Source organism: Haliotis asinina, chromosome 15 (genome assembly GCF_037392515.1).
Source record: "Haliotis asinina isolate JCU_RB_2024 chromosome 15, JCU_Hal_asi_v2, whole genome shotgun sequence".
NCBI classification, from domain to species: domain Eukaryota; kingdom Metazoa; phylum Mollusca; class Gastropoda; order Lepetellida; family Haliotidae; genus Haliotis; species Haliotis asinina.
The window spans coordinates 31927130-31937204 of NC_090294.1; positions in this window are offsets into that span (position 1 = coordinate 31927130).

Sequence of the window (10075 nt, forward strand, 5' to 3'; positions counted from 1 at the left end):
TGTTATCTGGAGACAACTTGCATGAATACAGTATGAGATTGTAACATGCTTTTCGTCAATGTTACGTATAACATTGGAACTGTTCAAATTATATGTAAACCCTCAAACCAATGGTTTCTGTTTCTGCCAGAGTACACAAGTTTCCGCTAAAAGTCTCCTGTCTGAAGTCAAACTAATAAAAGCAAGCCGAATGTTTGATGTTTTACACACTTTAACAGTAATGAAAACGTAATGTGTTTTCTGGGTACGCAACGATGTTGTCACTTTAATGATGCTGCACTTTAAGTCGAAACGAAATACATGGACTTGGGAAATTGCAAAGTTGTCTGCGCGTATGTGGTCTATTCTATTGTAGGTGTTAAACTTTGGCACCGAAGGTGGATCAACGTGCCTCCAGTTTAGAGGATGCAGCAAAAATTCGATATCACTGGATGCACGCGACGCATATTTGTACTGCGCTTAATACAGTATACAAAATGGGAGAGACGAAACGGTTATAAGCGACTTATGTACAGCAGCCTTTCGGAATTGTTTCATCTTGACTGGACATTCTCTACAATATTTCCAGCTGCCATGTCCATACTCCGTGGGATCAACTGACAAAGATGAAGAATAAGCGTGCATATAGTCTAGGATAAATAGATTACCGAAATGTAGAAAATGTATTGCGACCGCGTGATGTGGGCGAGTGAGATTAAAAGGTGGTTCGCTTGCACGCAAATCAGTGGACACCGGACATCCGGCGAAATGTATACTCGTCTATTCGTGTTGACGCCAACACTGACGTATTTACCTTCATACCGTATCGAATTTGTAAGCAAAATGGCCAGTTGTAAGGTGAGGGTATACCCAGCTCAGTCCCTGGCTACATGAAGTTGAAGAGAGACATGCCATTTTAGCTCACCTGGTCTTGATTAGCTGGGAGTTGCGGTAGGAATGGGGTTGGGGGTCGTTTGTAAATCACAATAACCAAAGAAGATTTTCGCAAAATAATATCCAGTTTTGACTACCATCAGTAGCTAGGAAAATTATAAATATATGAGCTGATCACCGGAAATCAGGTGTTCGCGGAAATGGGTAAGCGTGTACTGCACTACCGATGTGTGACTCACCAATATGTGATTAAGGATTATGTATGTAGCCGCTACTGCAGCAGGTCGTGTGACCATTATCGGACACAACCTGCAATTTTAACTTCCTAAGGAAACTCAACAAGAAAACTTTACTGGAGTCGTTTTGGCCATACACAGGCCATATACTATAGCTTATAGTATCATTTTGTGACATGTTTCCCTTGGATATATATAGAGTATCTCTCAGCCATTTTGAATCGCGCTTTTCCTAACATGACGTTATCGGTAACTTGTTTGTCAACAAATAAAGTACCGCCACTGCTCCAATGACAAAATGCTCAGAGTCAAGCTTCAAAGCTTCCGTTTTTTAAATCAAATCTAATTTTGAAACAGAGATCACAAAGACAAAACTACCCACTACGAAAAAGTAGGATTAAAACAGTTGTAGTGCTGTCAAAAAAGTGATAGATCATCTGCTTGATGTTGATATCGACTGTGAGAATAATCACAAGAATATCATGTGAAACTCTCACTAAATATAGCTTGTCAGTATGGTCACCAATTATTTCTTTCGTACTTTCATGGTAATTCTCCTGATGTTTCATGTTAAGGTCATTTTAACATAATTTTAGGGTTCCATCAGATTAGGGAAGTCCAATTACCGGCAATATCCAACAGAAAGCATGGAAAAAGCTCATGAAGCGTCATTAGCGGGGAAGGTCTCAAAAGTGCAGCAAGACAGTATTCCGTAGCCTATTAGTCTCTGTTGATCGGGATAGGGATCCAGTGGGTTGAACAAAAAGAGATTATGTCTGCTTGTGGGCATGGTTATCCCCTTGCAGAAGTTACAGCTGTAGCAACTGATCCTGTCGTCTGCTCAGGGAAGAAACAAAAAGTAGACAAGCGTCTTTCAATTAAGTGGTTTCATAATTTTCAAAATAGATGTTAAAAGGCACCGCTCTTCGAAGATTATGAGATCTAAAGCCACATTGGACAAAGGGGCAACACTTATTTTGACGAACTGTATAAGATCGAAGACTGGTACAACTCAACATATGGCACAGACATCTCTCCATTTACAACACTGAGAAAGCGATAGTGCACGGCCACACTTCTCCCTGTGTTGTTCCACGGGTTCCAAAGTTCCAGTGGCTGTCACAGCGCCAAGACCAACCAAACGACTGTTTATGGCTGTGGAAGTGGGACTGGAGTGATAGTACCCGTTACTTTGTAATTTTGGAGTAGGTCAGTGAGAAATCAGCTTTTGACATGATGTACGGGATGTACTCCCAAATACTTGAGGCACGTTGGTTGGTCACAGAGACTGGAATATGTCCAGTCTCTTCAGCAAGTACTCTGTTGAGGGAACAGAGACAACGGACATTTGCTACATAGACTTTCATGCTAAATATTTGAATGAAATAACATTGTCCATATCAACAGGAAGGTAGAATATTATAACTGTTCTAATATTCCTTTGTATTCTTCGAGAATGTGTTTCTTATCCAAGCCAAACCTGATGACGCCATATAACCGTCTTGCTCAAAGACCATCTGTGACAAGAAGATTTCACTAGAATTGAAGGAATACGCACGTGCGACCAAGGAATATTTACAAATTATATTGAAACACACAGGTTTAGCTTTACGATAATAAAAATATGTATTACACCATTTGGTACCTACTACAAAACGACCCTGTACGCGAGATTGGTGCTTGCTGATTGTCAAACACGGTCGAATAACTTGAATGAGCCACAAAAATCATGAATCCAGGAAATGAAAATATTCTGGTAGCAGGATCTTGTCTTCCGATAAGTGTGCCGCTCACTTAAATAAGTTGATAAGTAACAGGCGATATCTTAGAATCTAAGTCTAAGTCTAATCATTCTCGCTCTTTGTACATGTAGCTGAAGAGCGCCTTCTAAACACGTCTCACACCATGTAGTCGCTGCCAGAGGTGATAACCGTAAAATACACTGTGCAGCCGTAACAGGGATGTCAACTGCTGGGGAATCACGCTGTCTAACATCCCTCCCGGAAAAACAGACTATGGAGGTATTCAGGCCTATTCGCAATAACAAACAATTATCCTAAACTTTCAGTAGGTACTTCCACATAACACATGTATTGTCATGACATTCTCCATATACATGTATCCAGTTGTGCATATTTGATCACCTGTATCTTTCGTATGATGCCTGCAAGATACAGACGCAACAAAACCTGTTAACTTTCTAGAAGCAGTGTCCCAGACCCCAAATGCATTACATTCACGATGCTCATACCCTCTGCTTATGCCTGTCCTTTGTCACAGGCTCTTATGGCTTGGTGTAGCTAATAAACAACCGTGTCTCTGTCCCGCGCAAGGCAATAGCTCTGGTAAGATACTCATTACGAACTGTCTCACAAGACCAGGGAGTACCCACGTTTGTGTCACAGTTTGCTAAGTACTTTAGACACCAGGTGCTATTCTGTGAGTGTTCCCTTTCACCCCGCGTGATTCTCTGACAAATGTAAAATTTCTTTACCCGGAATATAAGATGTGATGGCAGAGCTCCAGATAAGGTGCGTGTTTGCGTATTTTACTCAGTAAAAATCACATTTACTCTATCAATTGAAAATCTCGGAATGCAAAAAAATGCATAAGAATTACCTAAAACCCAATAGGTCTATAATACCTCGTGTACTATAATCAATGAACAAAACTGGCTTGCGAATGATAATTCGTAGTGGAGCCTGAACTCTACAACAGTGTTAGCAAATGTTAAGTCATGCCTGCATATACACTCTTTTACGTGGAATCACACCACTCATTGAAAACATGCCACTGAATTAGTGGGCTGTATTTATTTACAGCAAAAAGCATCAGCTCCTGGAACCTCAAAGCCCTGCTGTATCTGTGAAGCTGAGATTATGCCAGCGACTATCCCAGAGACTGTTTGAATGTGTAAATATGTTTAATATTAAAGCCTGAGAAGTTTGCATATATGTACTCTCCATCGCAATGGGGGAAACAAAGCACATTCATTCATTCATTCATTCATTCATTCATGCATTCATTTTGACGATTACAGCAGTAGCCATTGTCCGGAGTTGACTGTAGTTGTCACGTGACTTCCATGTTGGCAATGGCTGCCAACTATTTGGGAATACTAGCATTGAGATCATATCAAAGAAATTTTGTTTCAGTTCTTTGTCGAGAGATATTTGGGCGTCCCATATTATTCAGATATGCAACGGCAGTTGTGTTGTCACCGAGGGTCTCACGTGACAGCTCAGCTTCAGTGAGCACAACGTATGTAACGCCCGGAAATCTGTCAAGATACTGATATGTCTGAGCGATTCCTCACGTGACCAGGGGGAACGTCCCTAAGACGATGTCCCTCAATTGCAACATGTTTAAGCAACAGATTTTTGCACTTTGTTGTAATCCTTTCTGTATTGGGTTGAGTGAGTGGCGATGCCATATTTATAGAATTAATAACAGATCCATGCAACACTATTTCTAGGCGAGGTTCCGTTACTGACTTTGAGGGATATAGCAATAATCCCACCTTGGTGAACAGTTCCGGGGTTTCTTCCACAAACACTCAACACTCCTGTTTGTCATGATAAGAATCATCAGTGTAACTAACATTGGTATGGCCACATGGTTTAAGGAGAGAATATGGTGGGGCGTACGATGTTTTTGAAGTAGCGAGGTGCGCAGCTACTTGCTTTGGCCATAGCAGTGAACCTACGTAGGGTTCCTTGCCAAAAGAATTCCAAATATTTCTGACTGGCAGGATGGACAGAGTAGTGAACGTCCATGAAACCATATGACGCTTACGTAGCAACCCTTTCTGACTGAGGAACCATGACAATAGTCAGCATTTTCGTAGATCTTCTTACGAAATAAAATGACACAACATGTGTCATCTTTCTTGCGTATTATATCAATACCTCATATATACTCCTCGGTTTATACCCAGGACCGCCACATTTGTAATTTCAGGAGCATAGTCAATGGTTTTCTGGTATACAACTGTGGCGTTCCCAGGCATATTGACTGGTTCTCTGATATACAATTGTGGCGCTCCCAACCATAGTGAATGGTTCTCTGATAGGCAGCAGTGACGCTCCCGGGTATAGTGAATGGATCTCTGATAAACAACTATGGCGCTCCCGGTACCGTTCACATGTGATGAATTAGATTACCGTATACATTCAAAACAAGTTTTGAGAGTGAAAACAGAACTCAGACTTGAAAACACAAGGTTATGTAGAAGTCGACCAAGTGATACTTTGTTGAAGCATTGTTCGTAGTAAATAAACATTTACTCTCAGTTGGAAATGTGATGTACACCTCTCCTTGGTGGACCTAGATAGGGGAATTTTATTCCCTGAACTGAACGTACATCACCCAGTTAGGGCTGACCCCCCGAAGCTGGTTTTCTTACTGGGTTACAGCAAGACAAGAAGAATTCTATCTTTCACTTCCGCAGCCCAGTCAGCCTTCCTCCGGTAATGACACAAACCATACTGGAAGATGGGACTTGCCCCAGGGGAAGGCACAGAACCCGACCAAGAATATTTTCGTCAAACCATCTCAAATCCACACTACTTGAGTGTGCAACAGCGACAGGATGGTGTGGATGAGCACGATAAACGATGAGCTGCCAATGAAAGGTTCTGGAAACAGTTGTGGTCTGTACCCGGCAACTGTAACCTGGAGGCACCATGGGTCAGTGATTATGACCATGAGATGCATGAGAACGTAACTAGGTCTTTTGTCTGCTACATCTCAAGAGATTGCCTGAAAAGTGTCATTAAAAAGTCCAAATCTAATACAGCTCCAGGGAATGATGGCATTCGAAGCCGGTATTGGAAACTGTTTCCCTGCGTCCATACACCATTACTTCACAGTTTTAATTCTCTTGTGGACACAGGTGATGTTCCTCCATGGTTCTGCAAAGGTCGCACAATACTCCTTCCCTAAAAAGGGGACTTGACTGATCCCAAAAACTTCCGACCTATCACGTGTTTGAATACACAATACAAATTAATCACAGGGTGTTTGACAAACCTCGTGTCATCTTACTGCTCTTGTACAAACAATGATTTTGGAAGAGGCTAAAGCGTACCACCGCAACCTCTCCATGTGCTGGATTGACTACAAAAAAAGCATATGACTCTGTCCCTCACGAATGGATTCTGAAGTCTCTTCAGTGTATTGACCTCCCTGAGCGACTACTTGATTTACACAAGTCCTTAATGAGCTACTGGTCGACTCAACTTCAGTTGCAAGGGCAAGAGCAGGGGCCCTGTGCTGATGATGAGCCTTACCAGTCTGACTGTGCCAGGATCACCCAAACCCTCTCTGTTGCATTTCTATCTCAATCTGGAAAATAATAATACTCATGGGTACCCCATGAGGTCCTTGGTTAGTCCTTCCTTCTGTCTCCATATGCATTGAGTAAAGTGTGTGTGTGTGTGTGGGGGGGGGGGGGGAATACTCACGAGCATCTGTACTTTAGGGTAAGGTAGATCGAACGGCATTGTGAGCAGACAACTCAAAATGTAGTGCAAAGAGGAAGTTCAGGTCTTGAGAGGTCTGGCGTACAAAGTCGAACATCGGGGTGTACGTCAGCTCAGTTCTGTCTGGTTAATGTCCGAACACTAAGGAGGGCATTCTCTATGGACTTCACTTCACCAAATAAGGTATACATTTGGTCAGACAAACGTTGGGCAGTGTAGACGGTACCATTGCAAAATATGGTGTCCGCTGCAGTAAGCTACTTCACGTACTTGGACGTGGTGAACAGTAGGATGTTGTTGTTAAGGCGGTACAGGAACTGGTCACCTCCATGGGTCTGGGTCCATTGCCTTCCAGGATGATCTCTGATCTGGATGCGGTCAGTCGAAGGACGATGGTGTGTCTCTGGCTCATGTACATGATGGTTCTCAAGGATTGGAACGACGACAGGGCCTGCAGAAAGTCCTCCGTCTCACGATGGTGATCTGAGAGTGTGGGTTCGAATTCTGGATGGGGCTCAACTAAAAAGAACTAGAATTTGTACTTTACTAAGAAACCGTAATCCCAAATATGACATATGTTACAGTGAAATCAATTGTGGCGTGGTGGAACTATACTAATTTGGAAATGTGGCGGCCCCGGGAGTATGTACCTACTCCTCATTTTCGTACATAGACTCTCCTGTTACACCTTCACCTCTTAGAGTCTTTACCTCCTCGTCACCAATATGATATATGTATTTAAAATATATGTGGTTATGAGTCCGTGCTTGGCAAGGTAAAGTATCAAAGTAAATGAGGCAGCCTCGTTCAGTTTTAAGAACAAAAGAGTCATGGGTGGGATCAGCAACAGGTAACAGGGTTTTAAGTTAGTAGTGCTCATAATTTTTCGGACATTACAGTCTCCCCTGGTTACTGGACACTACAGGTTTACGGTCCACTTTAGACACTCTTCTTCACAGACTTGATGGTGGGATATCCAAAGCGGATACCCTCTCAAATGACAGTTGTGAAGTGGACTCAAATGATAGTTGTACCAAGTGACAGTTGTGAAGTGGACTCAAATGATAGTTGTACCAAGTGACAGTTGTGAAGTGGACTCAAATGATAATTGTACCAAATAACAGTTGTGAAGTGGACTCAAATGATAATTGTACCAAATGAGCTGCAGAAATTGTCAGAGCTACCCCCTTGGAATAACAAATAGCAATGACTCCTTGGTTCGCCTCGCGTTCTCACGTGATTACGATCTACGTATTGATTGGTTGAAAAGTAATACTGGATAGTTTTGCCAGTATGTGTAAACGTGAATGCTGCGTCAACAGATTTTCGTGTACAGGATCCACGATCTAAAATACCAAAGAAACAAACCAAACAACAACAACCTATTCTGTGTATATTTTGCTGCCCTAGACATGATCTATCAGATTCGTAATATATTTCAGTGACTGGCTGTCATAAATGAACCATCAGTTATTCCAAAATAGGTTCAATATGGCAGGGTGTCACTAAATTGTCAGAAGGAAATGAAAAAGCTATAAGATACTTCTCAAGACCACACAGAACAAATCTGAACAAAACTCAAAGGACAAAATATCATGAAAAGAAATGTTGATTGTGAAAAAGACAACAGTAAGTGGTGATCGAAGTGATGCGGTGGCAGCTTCTGGATGTTAGCAAGGGATGATCTTTCCATTCTTCAGCAAAACTGTTGTCGGAATAACATAACATAGTACACAGAGCCTGATCCTCAATTCGTTTCGCTTATGTTCCATTGGGCTGAGGTGTGGAGACATCTCATTCCATTCAGACAATTAACCTACTGCAAGAAGGCATCAACTACTTGGACATGACAAGGTCGTGAGTTAGCGACTATGCTGTTTTTACCTGCACGTTCATAATGTCATGAACACAATACCAGCCTGCTATCTGAGCTTCTGTGGAACACAGAGATTGGTTCTTTCAGCTTTCCCACTGCTTGGCGGTCATGTTTGCCGTCGTTGGGATCCTAAATCTTCCACGCTACACTCGGCGCAACGATCTGTGCAGTCTAGACACAATCTCGATTCATTAGTGAAAGTAACTGGGACCCAGTCCTGATCTGTTTACTTGATGTAATCTTCAGCCTGCCTGCCGATGATGTTGGGTCAGTGGGATAAGAATGCATATCCTCTCTGGCCGTTGTAGAAACATTATCGCCTATTGCCTCTCGCTCGTCATTTCTGAGTGTGATGGTGGCCACAACGTTATGACGTAGCTGCTGCAATCAGGAGTAACTAGTCTTTCCGCTGAGTGGTGGGTATTTTCCCATAAGGCAGACCTCTCAAAAGACAGACGTCTTAAAACAACAAATTTTATGGCTGGTTGCATAAGGCGTATTTAAGCTGTACCCTTGATAATATTGGTATGTGCTCAGATAAAAAAGGTATAAACTATACTTTTTAAAATTAAATTAAGACCCACTGTATCAAATATACAATGCAACGTGAAGTGCTTGAGAACATTCTGAACTTCTCAGACAACTCTGTTGTCTACTAAATTTTCATTCAATTTACTAGTAAAGTTAGAGAGATGGGAATGTGTTGTTGCTATACTCTGTAGTGACTCTGGTAGCAGAACAGAACAGATTTTTAGTTCTCACTAGACTCTGTGTTGACTCCGAGTGAGCTCATTAATTGAATAAGGGTGGACAGCATGGGTTAGCTAATTAGTGTACCCCTTGAGTTTGTCTTATGGGAGGTCTGTCTTTTGGAAGTGAACCGGGTGGTGGAACGCTGTCGACTACCTACATGTCGGTGGGTAGCTGATCCACAGGTCTGATATCGATTCTAGTCTCTGCTTATCACCAAAGACGTTTGAAACGTGACTTTGTGCTGACCCACTTTCTTCAGTGTTTAGACATCTTCAGTCGTCGAATGGTTTCTCAGAGGCCAAGGGGGCAAACGTGTGTTCAGTTTTTGCACTCATCGGTAGAAAAAGTTGTGATCTCTGATAACGACGTGCTTTGGGATATTGATGTGCACATCATACCCAGGACTGCATGACCATGTTCATTCATCAAGAAAGAGGCCCTTTAGGGGAAACACAGTCGTTGTGTAGCGGAATATTTCAATCTTTATTTGTCTGATTATTTTTCCATTTCACCAAAACTGGATATTATCAGGCAGACTCAAGCATCATTCATACCTATGAAAATAATATCAAGAACCTTTATCATATCTCCCCGATATGAAAATTTAAAATATACATCTGATATAAAGCAGGAATTTTACATCTTTGCAGGCGGAAATAGAACGAAGATTCAAAGCAATCAAAATTAAATTTTGATTGTGTTTGGCAATGTCAATTTTGTGTTTGATCAAGTAATCAGGTTTAATTTCAGGCCTTACGATCCTTTCCGTACAAGACGTAAGTATCTGAGGGACCAGAGGGTGTTTCTTAAAGTCATTCTTGAAATGGGATAATAACGCGATTTCCAGTGTACAC